This window comes from Ambystoma mexicanum, chromosome 12 (genome assembly GCF_040938575.1).
Source record: "Ambystoma mexicanum isolate Mex_15411 chromosome 12, UKY_AmexF1_1, whole genome shotgun sequence".
Lineage (NCBI taxonomy): Eukaryota > Metazoa > Chordata > Amphibia > Caudata > Ambystomatidae > Ambystoma > Ambystoma mexicanum.
In genome coordinates this window covers 1,168,146,751-1,168,167,327 of record NC_090936.1, presented here as the reverse complement: position 1 = coordinate 1,168,167,327, position 20,577 = coordinate 1,168,146,751, and the positions used below count along the sequence as shown (strand labels likewise).

Sequence of the window (20,577 nt, the reverse complement as noted above, 5' to 3'; positions counted from 1 at the left end):
TCTCAAGGGCAGAGATAGGCTTGGCATTCTTGAATGTATGTAGATTGTGACCCTGGCCAGCACATACCGAAGAGTCGGTACCCTGGAGATGTTTGGTTGCCAGGCATAGTTGTGGAATGGTTAGCTCGAATTTACAGCCTTCTTGCTAGTCGACCCCTTATCTATTTCTCCCAAACCAGGCGCTAAAATTTCTTTTGTAATGTGTACTGGGGGTTTGATAGAATAGACGAGGGAATTTTTGGAACAAAAACCCCCCCAAAAGTTTCAAGATACAATTATATCAGTTTGTGAAGTTCTGGGATCCGAGGAAGTGGCAACTAAGTCAAGCCCCTCTCTATTCAGACCACTGGATTTCTAACCTTAAAGGGATTTTTCAGAAAAATAGGGGCTAGGTTGGGTACAGGAGAAGGAATGTCCTTTAAAAGGACCTCCATATCGGAGGAGAGAACATTAACTTCAGTTATCAATTTTATCAGGAGAGATCCGAAGGAATCCTTCACTTAGACATTTCCCCAGATAAGAGATGACCTATATCAGCACAAATGAATAATCCTAAAATGCATACAAATATATGACACTATATAACACTCTATAAACTGAAAGGACAATAAAATAGTGTACAGCAATATCAGTACAATCGTAAATTATAAAAAAACAAATATTTTCATCTAAGACCATAATCAAGACAAAAGAGCACCACTAAGCACTCAGGGCACGGCCGAGCGGCTTGGACGGGGGGACTTACTCGAGTCTGCCCCTTCCCATATTGTGCAAATGAATGCAATCTTCAAGGCAGCCTGCAGTCCAATTGGCAGTGCTAAGTAGTGGCACGTGGTGTTAAAAACGAAGAGAGACCTGTTGTGCAACTGGTGGAGCAGACTCTGTGGGCAAAGCGTGAGTGGAGAACAAAAGTCCCAAGCTGAAAGCGGTACAGCAGACTTCATAATCAGTCGATAGAATCTCTAAAACCGCCTTGGCTCAATTTGTCCAAAACAACACTTGCAGGTGACACACCTTGCTTGATATATTCAATGTTAATGTTCAGTGTCCACCAATGAGCCCAGTCAAAAGGATGGACAAATCACAAGAAAACAGAAGTGGACCCAGAGAGCCCAGGGAGCCCAGCAAGCCCAAACAGCCCCAACAGCCAGCACCCTTATGCCGCGCAGGCTTTTCACAACCGCAGCCACCCGAGATACCCTTCTTCTAAAGAGGGTATTCATGGTCCTTGCCAATATCACACCAACTAAATGGGGGGGGAATTGAAAATGAATACAGAGCCTGTAAAAGATCACAGGGAACAGGATACAGGGAAAATGCTAGGATAAGCATGCAACGAATATGGCTGCTTTTCAGAGGTCAACTTCGACTTGCCTCATAGAACGGGAAAGCAACATGAACAACAACATAAATCCCCCCGCCCCCATGTTTGCTCACTTTACCTCACCTATAACCAACGAGGTAAACTCAAAGGCGGTAGTCTTGGGAGGTAATCTCGGGAGGATAGCTCAGGGGCAACGCACTCGCCTTGGACTAACACAGGTTCGATCCCCGGGTCTGTGCTTAGAAACCTCTGGGGGTTAAGCGCGTTATAAATAACCAATTACAATTACAAAGATCTAGGCCCTCAGGGTCCCTGGGGCTCAGAAAAGCAACACATAACACTTAGGCATCATTAGCAGGCATCATTGGCATCACAGGTGACAATGGCACAGCACAGCGGCCCGCTCTACTTCCCTCCAGCCTAGCAAGACTGCCGCATGAAGGAGGTTAGAGGAAAGGACCTGTTGACGACAAGCCACACTGCTGGCGCTATTCTATGCTACTCTTCCTCATCCATCCGTAAACATAACGTTTTAAAATGGACACAGCTTTTTATAGGGAGCGAGTGTAACTGCCGCCACACCCAGTGAAATATGATCTCTATGGCCCAGTCGCAGGAGAACTCTAGCAATTGCATTCTACAGAATTTGAAGTTTGTGTAAAAAACCCTTTGGCAAACCAAGGTAGGCAGCATTGCGCAAATCCAGCAGCCTGCTGGAGACAAAAGCATTAATACACTGGACCCTGTATGAAAAAGCAAAGTAGTGCAGAGCAGAAATCTTTTCAAAGTCCGTAGCTGAAAGTCACATGGGAAGACTTGCTCTCCAATCTTGACTCTAATCTCCCTTCTGTCCTCATTCTCCTCAATCTATCCTCTGCTTTTGACACGGTCAGCCATGCCATCCTGCTCAATCGCCCCTGCGACAACCTTGGTATTACTGATCAGGCCCTGGCTATTGTCATTGAAAATGTTTTGGAATGTCCCTAGAAATTATTTTCTGTGGTATGAATCTCGACACTGAGGATGCTTCCACCGTCAAAGCCAAGAGCCTTTAGAAATTGGCACAGAGACAACCTCAAAGAATGCAGAGTGCATCAAAACCGTTGATGGTGTCAAGGGCTCTCAAGGCCTTTTTCAAGGCCGAAGCCTCCCCTGGCTCTTGGGCGGTGGGAAGAACGAGACTCTGAAACTGTGACAGCTTTATGGGGGCATTGGACTCTAATTTCTTTGATTTTTTTCCTCCCTAGGAGAACGCAGGTGGTGGGGGGGAACCACTTCCGTCAACTTCTGATGGAATTCCTCCCATTTCTCTGCTAAAGTGGATTTGGTGGGGAAATGTACCTGCCTATCAGATGAGGAGTCAGGCGATGAATGTATACGCCTCTTCTTCTTCGAGAAAGAGGATGACGAATGTCTGGATTTGCTCCCCGAATGGGATCTCTTTCTATGTTTTTTCAATCCTTCTTTGGCTTTCTCTGGTGATATGTTGACCACCTCAGAGCTTTTCCACTCGGCAGACCTCCACTATGATGGGGTCTTGCTGGGCGACTTTGATGCCAAAAGCCTGCGAGCTAATTTTGATGCTCTCTCCTTCAATGCCTTCAGTGTCATCTTTTGGCATGACTGCAATCAGCAACGGCGTGTTCGGCAAACCCGGTGAGGGCCGCCCGTCCAGGAAATGTTTGCACCATATTCTTGACACGTTTCAAAACAGGAAGGTTTAGATGTCGACATTTTAGTATTTTCCGAAGGTTTTATCGAGTGCGTCACAATCATTTTCAGAGGCATCGAGAAACATGCTGAGCTAGCAGAAAGATGCAACTGAAGTCACGGGACTCATTGCACGCTATTTGTACCATCACCAATGTCACGTCAGGCCTCAGAGATGAAGAGTCCTGAAGGATGTCAACGCCAAAGCTGCACAGTGTCCCCTGCTGTCAGGTTTCCCAGATTTGCTGCTGCAAATTGGATATTTAATGTGGCGTAGGTGGGGCACAAATACTCCAATCTGGGTCTTATCCCAGAAAATTCACATATTACAGTGGCGTACCACATACAATGATTTGATGCTCACTGTGACGGATGAGGTATCAGCGGATGACTCAACACAAACATTCAATTCTCAAGGGTTTATAGTTGGCTGATCAACCAGTGGTGGTTTCAAAACCCATGTGACAGTCTGGCCTCCTACCAGATTCTTCACTTCCAGAGGTCTGTGGCTCTCAGTCCTTCCCTTTTTCTCTTGATTCCGGATCAACTTTACAAATCAAACACCCATTTCCAGTCTCTGGTATTTTTTTAACTGTCTGAAACTTTTCTAGTGCAGAAGTCATTGGTTCCACCACTGTGGTGCCTTAAATTCATCTGATGGGGGTCAGGCTTCAGACGTTGCTCGAACAGTTCTATCCCACCGGACATCAAACTTTCCCACCTTGCTCAGTCTTGAGAACCTTTTATCTAGACTCGGGGCGGGTCAACTGCTCCCATTCAGTAGACTCTTAACTCTGGCCTAGCTCAGCCCCTTGTTCTGGTTCCTCTGTACCAGCGTAGTAGCATATTCCTGGCCAACGTCTTGTTTTCTCCCTCCCATTGTTGCCTCCATCACTCCTTTCTCTCTTAGATGTTCCTTCTCTGCTTCGCCTTGTCTCTCTCTCTCTCACCCCATTCCTCCCTCTCCCTCATCTCCTTCTCTTGTTTCACCACCTCCTTCTTCTACCCTTCTACTTCAGCCTTTCCCTTATCTTTCTAGATGTTCCCCCTCCTTCTCTCAATTCTTTCCTCTTCCTTGCATCACACTGTACACTCCCTGCTATTTCTCGCTTCACACTCAGCTTGTCTCTTCTCGTATTCGCTGACCACCACCTACCTCCCACAAAAACCTCTGGGATGTACTCCTTTCTATACCCTATTTGTGATTGTAATTGGGCTTGGAACCAAAAGATCTGCAGCAGCTGTGTGCTGCCAGGGAGCTGGTCTTGTGATTGGCAGGGATCTGGACCAACTACAATTTTACTTATGTGCAGCTGTTTGAGCCACTGAGTGTGCCGTGGTGCAGCATATACACCATCTTGGAGTCAGACAATCAATCCTATATAGCCACTGACTCCATAACAGTGCTGCCGAGTTTGGCTGCTCTGGAATGTCTGTGTTTCTGTTTTTCACTGTTGCCTTGGGGGATTCCCAAGCCCACCTGTCTCTACGCAAGGCTGACTGGTGAGACACCCTGGCAGGGGAGTCCATGTACTTGTATTTCTCTTCATTGAAGAAGAATAAATGACTTACAAAGTAGGCAATAATAGAAAATATCAGAGGCAACTCTAGATAAGGAGACTTTAAAAGAGCATTGGTGTGATGTATGCAATTTCGTGAAGAGGTAAGAGTGAGAACACAGACCACTGAAAGGGCCTGGAGGACATAAGAATATTTTTAACAGTGACAGCCTGAGACCAGTATGCTTTGATAGGAGGGTGGAATGGTTTGGGGGGGTCCTTCTTTCACTAGCAGGTGGAGTCTGAGATGCGTTTTGAAGAGTTCCACTGAAGAGATAGATTTTATGGCCATGGGAGAGCATTCCAGTGAAGCGGGGCAAGTAGGGAAAAGTCAGAGAAGGCACAGGGAGGGTGGGGGGAGGATTCTTTGCGAAGAGACAAGGAATGGAGAGTTTGAGAGGGAGAGTAAATTGAGATGCAGTCAGCCAGGTAGTGGGGATCAAGAGCAGGGATGGGTTTTACATGAGCATCAGGAATTTAAAGAGAGTGATTTTGCATGGCGATTCAGCCAGCGTGGTGATGTTTGTTATGTTATGTGATATGCATTTGTACAGCGCACGTACGCCCAGGGGCATCATGGCGCTAGAGGAGCAAGAGGGACAGCGGCACCCAAGAAGCCAAGAAGCCTAGAACAATAGAGTTTTCGGCGAGCTGCGAACTGAAAATGGTCATTCATGGCTCCCAGGGCCAATTGGAGGTCGTTCCATGCCTTTGCAGCCATCACTGAAAAAGCCTGGCCGCCTAAGCGAGCTAATCTGGTACGAGGAACAGATAGCAAGAAGGCAGCCTGGGAGCACAGGGGGCGAGCAGGCATATACCGCTGGAATTGTTCCTGGATATATTCTGCCCAAGCTAATAAAAGGATTGGTGCACCATACACATAGAACTGAAGAGAATTCTCTTTTCAATGGGCGTCAGTGAAGTTGTCTCAAAAGGGGAGACATATGTGATCGAAAAGGGGGGTGCAGCACCGCTCTGGCAGCAGTGTTTTGAAGCAACTGGAGCCGTTTAATGAGATACCGGGGTTGCCCAAAGTACAACGAGTTGCAACAATCAATCGTGCTGAGCACTAGCGCGGCCAAATTTAGATGGCACAAAAGGAAGCACTTTATGTAAAGTGCACAGTTTGAAATGGCCAGATTTGCAGGTGGCCGCAACTTGGTCAGCCATAGATAGCGAGGCAGATATATTTACCCCAAGATTTTTCGCTGAGGCGAACGGAGGAGGACAGGGGCCCAGGGAAGCAGGCCAGAACTCAGGCGTCCAAAAGGAGAGAGGGCTCAAAGTTTCAACAACAAGCACCTCTGTCTTGTTGCCATTGCACTTTAGCCCGTTGGCCGCCATCCCGGTGCCAAGGTCTTCCAGACATTTTCTCAGCCGACTCACAGTATCAGAGTGAGTGAGGTCCAAGCGAACCAAGATCTGCGTATCGTCAGCGTAAGAGTAATATCTGAAGCCGTGCGATAGAGTGAGAAGGAGCAGTGGTTTAATGTACATATTATACAAAATGGGTGAGAGTGTGGGTCCCTGAGGGACCCCACAGGACAAAAGTAGAGATTCAGAGCAGAAAGGAGGAAGTCACACTGATTGGGAACGGTCTGCCAAAAAATCAGAAAACCAGCCCAGCACCTGCCCCGAAATACTGGCATCCGCCAGCCGGGAAAGCAGGGTGGGGTGGTCCACTGTATCAAAAGCAGCAGACAGATCAAATAGTAATAGCGCATCCACCCCACCCTGATCAACCAGGCGGGCCAGATCGTCCATTACTGAGTTGAGAACAGATTCAGTCCCCCTCCCAGGCCGAAAGCCGGACTGATAGGGTCAAAGAAACCAGATGATTCCAAAAGGGATGAGAGAAGAGGGGACACCAGAGCCTCTAAAACCTTAATTGAGAAGGGCAACAAAGAGATAGGACGGAAACTGGTCAGCTTCCCAGGATCCAGTGAAGACTTCTTCAACAAAGGAAGCACCAGGGCATGTTTCGAAGGGCTGGGAATCAATCCATCTTGAAATGACGCGTTGATTGCAATGGTTATATAAGGAATCAAATCTGACGCCATATCTTTATGCAAAAACAGAGGAATAGCGTCAGCAGGGGAGGAAGATTTGAGAAGGTGAATAGCTTTGAGTATGTCAACATCCGAGAACAGCGGAAAAGAGGACCATGTAGCATTAGGGGTGGGCAGTATAGGAGGACGTAAGACAGCAGAGGAGAGAAAATCGCACCTCTCATATCATTACGGATAGCTTCGATCTTCAGAGAGGTAGAAAGAAGAAAGAGAGTCACACAGATCTTGTGTGGGAACTACCAGAGAACCCATTTTTACAGGGGAAGAAAGGGATTGTACCAACTCAAACAAGGCCTTAGGTTTATTGATGGCATTTTCCACCTTCTTACTGAAATAGGCTTTTTTTGCTGCCGTAATAGCTTTTTGGTAGCTAGTCAGAAGACGGCAGAAGGTGAGTTTAGCTTTAGGTGTATAGCCATTGTGCCACTTCCTCTGAGCCTGTCTACAGCGCAATTTGTCCACCTTGAGTTCATCCGGTTCGGAGGAATGGTTCTTAGCTTTACAAAGTCTGAGGGGAGTCAGGCAATCAGCCACATCAGACAAGGCAGCCTCAAGCGCGGAAAGCGAGCAAGAGCACCTTCAGAGAGTTGTGAGTGAATGGACACTATTAACTCTTGGTTAGACACTTTATGCCAGTTACACCTCCAAGAAGCATGCTTAGTCACCTGGGGAGTAGGATACGACTGAGGGATGGGAAAAGGAATCAGAAAATGGTCAGACCACAGCAAAGGGCAGGGGGTGGAGACCAAGATAGCCAGTTTGGGGGCACGGATAAAGTCTAAGACATTGCCCAGCTGATGAGTAGGTTCTGAAATCAGCTGAGGCAGGCCAAGATTGTCCATTAGTGACAAAAAGTCGGTAGTTGGCCAGTATTGGATGAGTTGGCCGGTAGGTTAAAGTTTCCCATAACCCATAAATTGGGATATTTGGTCAGCAGCTCAGATACCAATTCTGGGAAATCTGTGCAGAAAGCCGCATCTGCTGTAGGAGGACGGTAGACTACCAATATCGTATACATAAGTGTAGAAGAGGCCCAGATGCGAGCCAAGAGACATTCCATCTTGAGAGAGTGGGCCGGCACACTACAAGTTATTTTAGATTTGTCCTTATGTAGAATGGCCACTTCGCCATCCGGATGGTAAGAGACACGGTCCATATATGCCAAATTATAATTAGGGCGCAGGACTTGTACTATAGCGGGGGTCTGAAGTATCCCGTAGCCAAGTCTCCGTCAGAATTAGAAGATTAGTCTGGGAGGCTGACACTAGGTCATGGCATAGCATGCGCCACCAGAGACCAAGCGTTTAGCAGTACACATTGAATGCTGGTTCCTGTGGTAGCATTAGTTTGTCCTGATGATGTTATAAAGCAAGGAGGCCAGCAAGTCTAGACCAGGCGTATCAATAGCTGGAAGTCAGCTGTGCGACGACTGTGCACGGACGGGCACAGACGGGTGATGGTAGGCCAAAGAGAATCTGAGTCGATTGAAAAGGGTGCCTGTCGCAAAGGTGAAGACTTTTGTTATCGAGAGAAAAAGAGTAGAGGGGTAGGCCAAGAAGTGGGCTCGCGAAGTAGTCCAGTTTGCTGAGCACAAAGGTAGGACTAAGTGGTTTGCGTGAGCGGTGCGTAAAGTGCAGACAGACTTTTCTAATGTTTAGGTCAAGGGATTCTGGCTGCAGTGGCATCAGTTGTGGTGAACGTGAAGAGTTTTAGATCACTGAGAAAGTGCACGCCAAGGTTGCGAGCCGTGGATGAGGTGGTTCTGGAGGTCAGGTTGTAAAGCGATGGGAAGGTGGAGAGGGGGGTTGGAATTGGAGGCAGGAAGGAAAGTGACTTCCGTCTTTGAGTAGTTCATGAGGCAGCGTAGAGCCATCCGATGGCTGGTGGTGGTTGGGCAGTTTTTTATGCGCTTAGAGATTACAGGTGCGATGAAGATTAAGGAGAAGAGGAATTGAGTATTATCAGCAAAGAAGTAACAGGTAAAGATGATGGAGAACATGAGTTTCGTGAGGGAGGAGGCATATAGGGCGTAGAGAAGCGGGCCTAGCAATCATCAGTGAGGAACATGTACCTGGAGGGGTGTCAGGGAAGAGGTGCTGTTGTCCCATGAAAGAGAGGAGTGCTCAGAGAGCTAGCAGGGCATCCATTGGCATGCAGAGGCCTTGAAGCCAAGGAGGGAAAGAGTTGGAAGTAGGGAAGGGTGATCCACAGTGGTGAAGGGAGCTGTGAAGTCTAGATGGATGAGAATGGAGGACAGGGGAGAGTGGTGGGCAGGGGTAAGAGAATTGGTGACATAGATTCGAGCAGTCTTAGTGGAGTGTTTCAACTGGAATCCAGATTAAAGGGGGTCAGCAAGAGAGCACACCTCGAGGCAGTTGATTATGCAGTTGAAGATAAACCTCTTGAGGTATTAGGAATGATAGGGAAGGAGAGAGACATTTTTGTAGATTCAGGGGTTACTGGGGTCATCACTTGCTTTCTTTAGGAATGGTATGACTGTGGCTGTTTTGCAACAGGTTTGGAAGATACCAGTTGAGAGAGACTGAATAAAGCCGAGAGGTGAGCCGAGGTGACTTGATATGATATGATATGATATAATATGATATTTTATTTATATCGCCCCCATACACAGGTGTTTCAGAGCGTGACCAGGTAAAGGGAGGGGGAGCAGGGGAGAAAAACAAAAACAAAATGATCTTACTAGGCCCAGTGACATTGAGAACGCGAAAGTGCATGGGATAGGGGGGAGGGGGGAAAGTGCAAAGGAAAAAGGGAGGGGTGTAAGGCATAGGAAAACTATAAGTTAGTGGATAAAAATAAGTGAATAAATAAGGTGATAAGAGCAGTGATTGGTGCAGCCAGTGAAGGGAGCGGTGCAGGGCAAGTCAGATAGGGTAACATCTGATAAGTGCAGGAGAGGAGTGGGGGGACCTGTAAGGGTACAGATAACAGGTCCCAGTGCAAGGGTGGCCAGGAGGCAATGCCGGAGGATGTCCAGGAGGGCAGGTAACTGAGTGAAGGGGCCTCGTTGGCAGGTGAGGCAAAGCTGAGAAGAGAAGGCAGATCAGCAGGGGAGGAGAGTGGCAAAGGCAGATGCGAAGAGGAAGGTCTTAAGGAGCTTCCGAATCCGTAGATGGTTTTCCTCCAGTTTCAGGGTGGCAGGGAGGCCATTCCAAAGGGAGGCTCCGTCCGAGGACAGAGATCTGCCCCCTGCACGTTTCTTTGAAAAACAGCTGACACCGAGAGAGTTAGAGGTAGAGGAGCGAAGGGCTCGGGAAGGGAGGTCTTTAAGGAGGGATAGTTGAAGGTATTTTGGACCCAGGCCCCAGAAAGCCTTGTGAACAAAGCAAAGGGTTTTGAATGTAATCCTTGCATCCACTGGGAGCCAATGGAGGGATTTCACTGCTGGAGAGATATGATCCCAGGGCTTGAGGCCAAGGCCAAGTCTCGCAGTTCTGTTCTGGATTAGCTGTAGAGGGCGGAGACAGGTAGCTTTAGAAAGAGGCTGTTGCAGTAGTCCAGCTTAGAGAGGATCAGAGCTTGGGAGACAGTGAGTTTCTGTGGGAAGTAGAGGAAGGGAAAGGTACCTCTGAGCAGGTGTAGTAGGAAGTTAGATTTTTTTGAGACTTCAGAGATGTGTGAAGAGAAGGATAGTGTGGAATCAAAGATATCCCTGAGGTTCTTTGCTTCGCAGGTAGGGCAGGAGGAGGGCAGAGGGAGGCAGGCCAGAGAGTAAGGGGGAAGGAAGGAGAGGGTGTGCCGATGAGGAGGATCTCAGTTTTATTTGCGTTTAGACAGAGATTGTTGGCGGCGCACCAGTTTTGAATGGCGATTAGACAGTCAGAGATGAGGGAGGGAGAGGAAGTGGCAGAGGGAAGCCTGAAAATGAGTTGTGTGTCGTCAGCATAGCATTGGAAGTTGGAGAAGAAGATGGAAATGCAGTAGGCAAGGGTTGCCAAGTATTGGTTGAAAAGCCAGGGCGAGAGATTAGACCCCTGGGGAACACCACAGGTGGAGAGGGAGATAGAGGAGAGGAAGGATACAAGTTGTACCTGGGAGGGTTGATCAGAGAGAAAGGAGGTAAGCCAAGCCAGAGCCTGATCAGTGATGCCAAGGTTGTCACAGAGATGGTTGAGCAGGATGGTGTGGTTGACCGTATCAAAGGCGGAGGAGAGATCAAGTAAGATAAGGACAGAGGGAATGTTAGAGTCAAGGTTGGAGAGCAGATCTTCACGGATGTTCGGGAGAGCAGTTTCCATACTTCTGGAAGCTCTGAAGCCAGATTGGTGGTCATGAAGTGAGCCGACGGAGTCAGAATGAAGGTTGAGATGAGAGATTGCAAGCTTTTCTAGGAGCTTACCCATAAAGGGGGTGATGGAAATGGGGCGATAGTTAGCTGGACAGGAGGGATAAGCTGAAGGTTTCTTGAGTAGAGGATGCACAGTGGAGTGTTTCAGAGAGGAGGGGAAAGAACCATAGGCAAAGGAGAGGTTGCAGAAGTCTGCAAGGGCAGGTGCAAGGGTGTCAATGTGGTCCTTAATGGTTTTAGAGGAACAGGGATGAACCTTTTTAGATGAGGCTTTCATTGATCGGACTTGTCTGGCAACCTCATCTGGGGAGAAAAGAGGAAAGGCGGAGAAAGAGGGAGGAGGGGAATCTGAGGGAGGATCAGCAGGCAGAGGAGGGAAGGGGAGGGGAGAAGGAGAGGAGGAGAGTGTGGACAGGATGTCCATAGTTTTACAAATGAAGTGTAAGGCAAGGTCATTGCAAAGGGCTTAAGAGGCGAGAGGAGAGGTGGATACTGCGGCAGGGTTGGCCAGCTCCTTGCAGATTTTGAAGGGTTTGGCAGAGTTGTTAGATGCTGCAGAAACGCGGGCTTGAATATGAGCTCGCTTCTTGGTTCGTACAGAGAGGCGATATTGCCTTTGGAGCAGGCGACAGGCCAGTTTGTCAGGGGATGAGCAAGAGGCCCTCCATTTCCTCTCAGCCACCCTTCACTTACGTTTAAGTGTGGATAGGTCGGAGTCAAACCAAGTGTTGCACTTAGCTTTGGGCTTAAAGCGGATCCTCATGACAAGGGCAAGAGCGTCAAGGGTGGCAGTAATAGAGGAGTAGAGCAGGAAAAGAGCTGAGTCAGGGTGAGAGTCAGCCTGAGGTGGAAGAGGGGGTGAGAAGGAGGCAGCAAAAGCTTCGACTGCCACACGCTTCATGGGTCGGATGTCCGAGAAGGTAGGTGGCAGTCTTGGAGCAGGCTTGGCTGGAGGGGAGGAGATGAGGATAGAAGAGAGTGATCGCTCCAGGAGAGAGGAGTGATGAGAGGGGTAGAAAGGGGGAGGCCAGAGGAGATCAAGACATCAAGTGTATGGCCAGCAGAGTGAGTAGGGCCGGAGGGAAGGATGAAGAGGGAGAGTGAATTTCAGAGGTCGCGAAAGAGTGTAGAAGGAGAAGAGGGAGAGTCAAGAAGGATGTTGAGATCCCCAAGGAGGACGAGTTGAGAGGTAGAGGCCAAGAGGGCTGAGGAGAGGTCAGCCCACTCGGAGAGACTTGGCCAGGGTGCCGGTAGAGAGTAGCGATAGTAAGGGAGCGGCTGGGAGAGAGAGGCTACAGACAAGGCATTCGAAAGAGGAATAGGTCTGAGTGGGGATGATAGAAGTAGCAATCCACTCAGGGAAGATCAGAGCAACACCCCCTCCGGGCCGGGTGGGTCTGGGTGCTGAGAGGATCTTGTAACCGTCGGGGAGGAGAGTGTCAAAACTTGTGACAGAGCTGGCGGTGAACCAGGTCTCGGTAAGACCGAGGACATCAAGGTCAAGTTCTTTCAGAAGGTGGCAGATGTCAGAGGAGTGTTGGACAGCAGAGCGAGGGTTGAGAGTGGCAAGATGAAGAGGGTTGCCAGCCTTGAAGACCTTCCGAGGAGGGCAACAAGACTGAGGTATGTCCTGGGTAGATGTAGAGGGAGTAAGAGAGGGGACAGGGGAGCAGGTGGAAGAAGACATGGTAGCCGAGGGGGGAGGGTGGGGGGACAGCAGGAGAAGGGAGGAAATTGATGAGGCAGGGGAGCCGCCTGTCAAAGAGAAGTAGGTTGGCCTGAGGGCCTTGCACCATGACAGTGCCATTAAGGTAGACATTAAAGTGTCTCAACAATTTGTGGTTCAATGGGGTCAATTGGAGCACAGGTTTGGTTAGCAGAGTGAAGGATGGGTTTAGGTTCAGTGTCAGAGGTGCCATAGAAATGAGATAGAGAGGACAGTGTGGGGATGATGGGAAGAGGGGAGGATGAGGAAGGGAGTGACAGAGGTAGAGGGATTGACCAGGTGTACTGTAATTTGGTTATTCTAGTGGCAATGTAGGAGGAAAGGTCATCGGAAGTGAGAGAGGAGGAAACAGAGCAGTTCTTAGGTGTGAAAGCATGGCTCGGAGTGACATCTTTAGTTCACCAGGGTGAGAGGGCCGAGAAGAAACATGATCAGTGTAATAAGAGGATTTGACTGTGTCCAAAGCTGTAGTCAGGGTCAGTAGAGAGTCATTGTAGGCAATGAGTAGAGCAGAGTATTGCTTGTCTCTTGCACATCCCAAGTGGGTCGCAAAGTCACATACCCATGGGTTGGCGAGTGGCAAATTTTGCATTTCCCATTATCTCTTTCCAGTCTAATTGTCTGGGATAATTCACATGCCACTGGTGGGTTTATTGGGCCATATATGATGTATAACATACAAGACTAGGGATGGGTAGGAGGCTCTGGGGGATCCCCAATATACCTCCTCCATGGCAAAACATCAACACAGCGGATGGTGGACTCCAGTCTCTAGGCTCTCCAAAGCCCGATCTCCAACGCTCTCACCAATGACTTTATCACACCCCTCACTGCTGTAGCTGCAGCCATGCACCTAAGTAGCTTCCAATCAGTCCCAGCTTTCCAGAACACCTGATTTTTCTGCGGAAGCACAGAAAGCGCTGTCTTAGAAACCCATGCACCGGTTGGTAGGATTGGCTGGAAACCAACCTGGCAACCGGCAATTTCAGAAACTGTTCATTTTGCATGTTAATTCTAGTGTCTACTCGTCCACATTAGCCACAGTGTAAAATAGTCAGACATATATGCTACCCCCTTTGGTGGCGGTCCACTCATTATACCTTCGCATATTGTGGAGGAGTGACACCCAGGAATGCAGTGGTAAGGGAACCACACTCCCGCAAGGCAAAGTACGGGTGATTTTCTGGAGTTTGTTTCAGAAAACTAAATATTTCTGAATGTGAGTTGATTTTACAAGCAGGTGCTTTATCTAATTACTTTGAACTTCTGTTGTGATATGTGTCGGCTGCTCACCAATTGATTTGCTTAAAGAACTGTCTGGTCTAACATATTCGGTGACATATGAAACATATGCCATGTGCACGATCATGACCACACCACGAAAGTAGTATAAGCAAAATGTATCAGGTCCAGTACATGTTCACATACAATGAGGTCTTTTGTGTCCAGCGTAGGCAAGATTCAAGTACTCACTCAAATGAACACCCAAGACTGCGCGCTCTGCCATTTCTAAGGCTGATGTCGTCATTTGAAGATGAGTTGTTCTAACACACAGTAGCAATACCAGACTCCACAGTGATCTACACATCAAATGGTTCATTTGTTTATTCTAGGTGTTGATATGGCTAGTTTTAGTCAGTGAAGTAAACATGTACCATTATTATGTAGTGGTCATTGTCGTAAAGGATTTGTGGTGTGTGGCTGCAGAGCCATGCAGATTAAACGTTTCACAGGCGATTCTTTGCATATTGCACCATATGTTATTATCATTACGTGGCATTGAACCAATATGTTTTACAAGGTTTCTCACGTGTAGGTTGAAACCTCATGACCAAGTACATGTTTTCGGCAGTACTTACTAGTCAAATTGCAAATGTAACTCAATTTTACGAAAATGCTGCAGAAAACTTGCAATCTGTCCGTAAATTCCCAAAACAGGCGGATTGCGCAGTTTGTGACACTTCTGTGTTGTCCTCTGCGCCGATGCAGAGGACTACCACAGAATAAGCACAGTACCTGGGCGTCAAGAAAAGGCACAGTGAAGCATGGTGTTTGCTGCACTCACTGCGCCCACATCAGAATCGGGCATGAGCTGGGTAACAATAGACATCTGTTATCTGCTGGTAACGCCACCATACTCACTCAGGGTGAAAGTTCATCCCCACACAAATACAACTGTTAGGTTCTCAATGAAATCTGTTTCAAACATATGAGTCACATCTGCTATCCTGGATGGAACACTCAGGGTCCAATTGTGAACATGGTTTTAAGTACCAAAAACGTTGTAGAAAGAAAGCGTTTCCGCCATTTTCGGTACTTAACGCCTATTCTAATGGTGGCGCATTGTTCTGAAGTCGCAATGAGTCCGCCTGTTTTGGAATATGTGCACCGGTTGCTAGGAAGGGTGGAAAACCAAACTAGCACTTTCGGTATCGTTGATTTTAGATGGCGATTCTCACGGCACTCCTCCATTTTGCAAAAGCAAAAAAGTGGCGCTCGTATACGGTACAATTTCCATGCCGTACGGGTCGCTGTTGTGGAGGAGTGCGATGGACAGTAAGTATGCTACACGCCTGCCTCAGCTTTGAATAGCCCCAAGCTTCGCTAAGGGACCGCTCACATTACATCACAGCTGGGTGCTGTCCTGTAATGTGGTCTGCATTCCAAAAATAAAAATGTTATATTTATTTATTTTATTTAAATTTTTTTGCATTTATAAAGCGATCACACAGCCCGTGGGCATCGAGGCGCTGTTACAGGAATTGTTTTTTTTTTTCTTAGTTGCGTAATAGTTTTTTTTTTGTCTTAGTTACATATTTATAACGCGCTTAAACACCCAGAGGTTTCTAAGCGCGGACCCAGGGATCGAACTGTGTCGCTTCGTGTCGTTTTGCTTCCAAGACGCGCACGCTGCCGCTGAGCTATTCTCCCGGGACATATGCTAGTCAAATGTGCCTCATCACAGATAAAAGCAACTTTTGATTTGCACTACAAGGCAAACATTCCTCTACCTCTGCCTTCAATATAGGCAAGCGACTAGCCAACCCCACCATATGCCAAGGCAGATTTCATAGGACTTTTTTTAATAAGCTCACAGCACGTGTATTAGCGTATGAAGTACATGTGCCGACGTGTTCTCTGCAACACGTTTGTTAAATTGGGATTCATTTGCTATTTAACGAAAGTGCTGCCGAGATTGCAATCTTCCCGTTAGCTATATAAACAGGCGGATAGAGCTGACAGCCAAGGCCCACTTTAGAATAGGGGTCGTTGGCTAGATAGGCCAGAGATGACCGGGGTTCACACTACGAAGTCACCGTTCAGAGCACCCAGGGCCCAACAAACCCTCCCCTGGCATACAAACGGAGGACTCAGCCAAGGGCAAGTTACAACTGTCCTTTAATTTGCATAACAGACAGGGATCAGACAGGAAATAATTCTCCAGCTCCTGAGCTCGTGTGATGGGCTTTTGTTGTGGTCTAACATCACCAAGCAGAGCTCTTCCCCAAAAACCTAAGAGCCCACATGATTGTGTGATTGGGGTGGTATCACCTATAGGTGGCACATATAGAGGTTATTTCACTGGCCTGTGCATGTCAGGTGGCTTGCCTGAACCTTCCCCAGAAACTATCTATTACATTGTTGCAGGGTCGCAGGATTACCATTGGCCCTTGCCCTCTGCCATCCACCAATGAATTTGTGTTCCCTGATTGGCTGGAGCTGATCTCCCCAGGCCTGGGACCCAGCTCTGTTCTCAGCACTCCATGCACCTTCTCAAGGTGATGAGAAAGACTATGGGCCTCATTTTACCAGCCGTTAAAGTAGGGTACCGCAAAGGGACCTTGGTGCTAATTACGGTACCGCAATATGCGGTACCGTAATTAGCGCCTTCCCCATTCCCATTATGCCCTATGGGTGCAAAAATGGGAATGGGAAAGGGCCTTGGTGAATGGGGAATTACCGCCCCCGCTCACCTTGGAGTAGGGCGGTAATTCCGCCATCCACCAAGGCGGACACGGTAAAATACCGGCGGCAACCATGGCGCTAATAGCACCATGGTTTTCCTCTACCGTGTAATGAGGCCCTATGTGTTCCCATTGTTGCCATCAGTATTACCACTTTGCCTTTGAGAGTGCCTGCAGGATGGCAACGCTGTAAAACAATATATGTATCACTTTGTGTCTGTTTAGCTGGGAAATGTTCCTCTTCTCACCATGAGTAAATGGCCATTGTTTGGTTCGGTTGCACCACATGGGTGAAGACCGCAAAATGTTGCCTTTTGGTCTGAAATTAGTGAGGATTTATTCTGTTATTTGCAGGTGGCTCCTTGTCTCTGAGGTTTAGGAATTTTCTGCCGGTCGCTGACCTTGGTTGCGAGCCATGGCCTGGTGCTTTGTGCATGCTAATTCTACTTTGCTTCGTCTCTCGTTCAGTGGCCTGTGGCTTCATGTAATTCTACTATAGTTGTGCTACACTTTCTTTATGTCTCTATTGTACTATTGTTGTATAGGTTAGTAGTATTTTGGTTCTTACAGGCTCCTTATACTATCCTGTAGTTCCATATGGTTAGTTGAAAAAAGCTGGTGCAAGCTTGCTCTGCATCTCTTGTTGCCTTGTGTTTCTGCGTTTCTGCATTTGGCTAATGAGAAAAAATAATAAATGCTTTTGACAGTATGTATATGTATCTGTACTCTATCTACAAAACTGTGTAAGCATGTTCTTTATGTGTGAGCGTGTGTGTACGTGTAACTTCATGCATGGATACAAGTGTGCTTCATGGCTAATGTTACTGTGGTAACGTCCACATGTTCCACGCTGCTCCTATTTGAAACAACGAGTTTATTATGCTCAAAGATGGCCGCCACACTTTTGTGATCGCAGCGCAGCCCACAGCTTCCTGGAAGGCTGCTCCCCTATTGGCCAGGCACCTGCCTATAGGCCTGCTAGGGCTACCGGCAGGCGTTAGCTGGCTCCACGAAGGCTCCTGACCGAGCCACTCTCCATCCGCCCACGAGCAGAGCAGGAGGGCTGGACCCTCACGGGTTGAAGAACGGACCTCATACTACCTTCACATATACCAGAGGGAGCCAGGTAAGCCTGCTGGCTTGCACCAAGCTCCCTGATCGTGCATCCGCACCCTCTACCTGAAGGAGCGACTTCGCTATCCCACATCTGCCTTTTTAATTTTATTATTTCCACAAGCGCATCCATCTGAAACTGCTTATTTCCACATGTTCCGCGCTGTTCCTATTTGAAACAACGAGGTTATTATCCTCAAAGATGGCTGCCGCACTTTCGTGATCCCAACGCAGCCCACAGCATCCTGGAAGGCTGCTCCCCTATTAGCCAGGCACCAACCTATAGGCCTGCTAGGGCTACCGGCAGGCATTAGCCGGTTCGACAAAGGCGACCCAAAGGCTCATGACTCGAGCCTGACTGAGCGCGACGAGCGCTGTGCGCTAGGAAGACTGCTCCACCCCTCCTGAGGCACCACGCCGGTAAGAATTCCAGAGACTTCTGCTAATAAGACAGACTCAATGCTGACTGGGATCACGTGGGCACCACTGCCTATGTCCTGACTGCTAACCTATGGACTACATGGTAAGCTCACCACCGCCAGTCAGCTCATCCACGCTATCTCGAGCACAAGCCCACCAACCCCCCCTGCCTGCAAGTGCAACACTAGAAATTGCCTCATGACCTCACGCTCTCTCCACGTAACATCCTTGCACTGCATATGGTCTTTAGATAGTGTGCACTGCACCCACACTACCCAAAGCCATATTGCCCTACTGTAGCCTGTTATCCGCATTACTATAAGTGCATTTCCTCAGCCACCGTGAGCAATTATACCAACTGCTTAACCCCCTCTCACAGGATACGCCGGCTACTATGCAATGAACTCACCTACTGTTCACCGGCAATGCCTGCAATATAAGTCACCAGGAACACTGACTATAACTCTAGATTCAAATTACCACTGCTACCTGAAAGCCCACGTATACGACTGCATGCTGTAATCAGCCACTTAGGGCTCCCCATTTAATGCTGCACCTAGCCTAACTGTGCCTCCCCATTGAATCCGGCACCTAGCCTAACTGTGCCTCCCCATTGAATGTTGCATGTAGCCTAACTTTGCCTCCCCATTGAATGTTGCACCTAGCCTAACTGTGCCTCCCCTTTGAACGTTGCACCTAACCTAACTGTGCCTCACCATTGAATGCTGCATATAGCCTAACTGTGCTTTCCCATTGAATGTTGCACCTAGCCTAACAGTGCCTCCCCTTTGAATGTTGCATCTAGCCTAACTGTGCCTCACCACTAAATGTTGCATCTAGCCTAAGTGTGCCTCCCCATTGAATGTTGCATCCAACCTAACTGTGCCTCCCCTTTGAATGTTACATCCAGCCTGACTGTGCCTCCCCATTGAATGGTGCATCTAGCCTAACTGTGCCTCACCACTAAATGTTGCGTCTAGCCTAACTGTGCCTCACCACTGAATGTTGCACCTAGCCTAACTGTGCCTCCCCATCGTATGCCGTATCTAGCCTAACTGTGCCACACCAATGAATGTTGCATATAGCCTAACTGTGCCTCCCCATTAAATGCCGCATCTAGCCTAACTGTGCCTCCCCTTTGAAGGTTGCTCCTAGCCTACCTGTGCCTCCCCATTGAATGTTGCATCTAGCCTAACTGTGCCTCACCACTAAATGTTGCATCTAGCCTAAGTGTGCCTCCCCATTGAATGTTGCATCCAGCCTAACTGTGCCTCCCCTTTGAATGTTGCATCCAGCCTGACTGTGCCTCCCCATTGAATGTTGCATCTAGCCTAACTGTGCCTCACCACTAAATGTTGCGTCTAGCCTAACTGTGCCTCACCACTGAATGTTGCACCTAGCCTAACTGTGCCTCCCCATCGTATGCCGTATCTAGCCTAACTGTGCCACACCAATGAATGTTGCATATAGCCTAACTGTGCCTCCCCATTGAATGCCGCATCTAGCCTAACTGTGCCTCCCCTTTGAAGGTTGCTCCTAGCCTAACTGTGCCTCACCATTGAATGCTGCATCTAACCTAACTGTGCCTCCCCTATTTTTTAATGTGTTACCTAGCATTAGATGGTTCACCACTTGATCACTGCATCTTGCCATTTTGCGCCCCCTACCCGATTGATACATAAGTCTATAGCAGCCCTACCCGATTTATACTAGCGCACCCAGCAACCACCTACTACCTGCCGTACCATTCCTTTTATCATGAGTAAAATCTTAGCGACCCTGACTCTCCAACTCATACTAGGCCTTCTCGCCATAATGGCCACTGTCGTTCCAACCTCATGCCCCCCTAAGGTCAGAAATATGAGACTGCGAGCAAGACTTCCACGTCTTTATGAGCCTAAAACAAACTTTAATAGAAGAACCTCTACTTGTAATACAGTCCATAGAGCCACCCAATAAAAGCACACGGAAATATAACTCCCATAAACTATCCTCTGACCAACCAAATACTACTCCCAGAAACACTCAGAGAGCTAACGTATCTACAACCATACCTCCCCCTAAGACAAAAAATACCAGCACCCAATTATATCTGGGTCACTTATCAATGCCAGATCTATGGTGGCCCACACCACCGAGATCGCCAACACACTAACTAATGAGAATCTGGACTTACTAGCCATAACCGAAACATGGCTCCAGGAGGCTGCAGGACCTGCCATGATGATAGCTGTTCCAGGCGGATACCAGATACTCAGAGCAGACAGACCTAACGCCAGAGGCGGAGGACTAGCCATTAACTACAAAACCAATCTAGCTCTCAGACTTCCCAATGCTCCACCCAACCAATCCTGCGAGACCCTCACTGCCAAACTCCACCTC

General features: G+C 48.2%; 1 protein-coding gene across 2 annotated transcripts in view; it reads right to left on the bottom strand.

The window, feature by feature from the left end:
• PLXNC1 (plexin C1) overlaps window positions 1-20,577 on the bottom strand; it is a 1,076,103-nt gene that overhangs the window by 354,207 nt on the left and 701,319 nt on the right. The gene's annotated exons all lie outside the window — the stretch shown is intronic.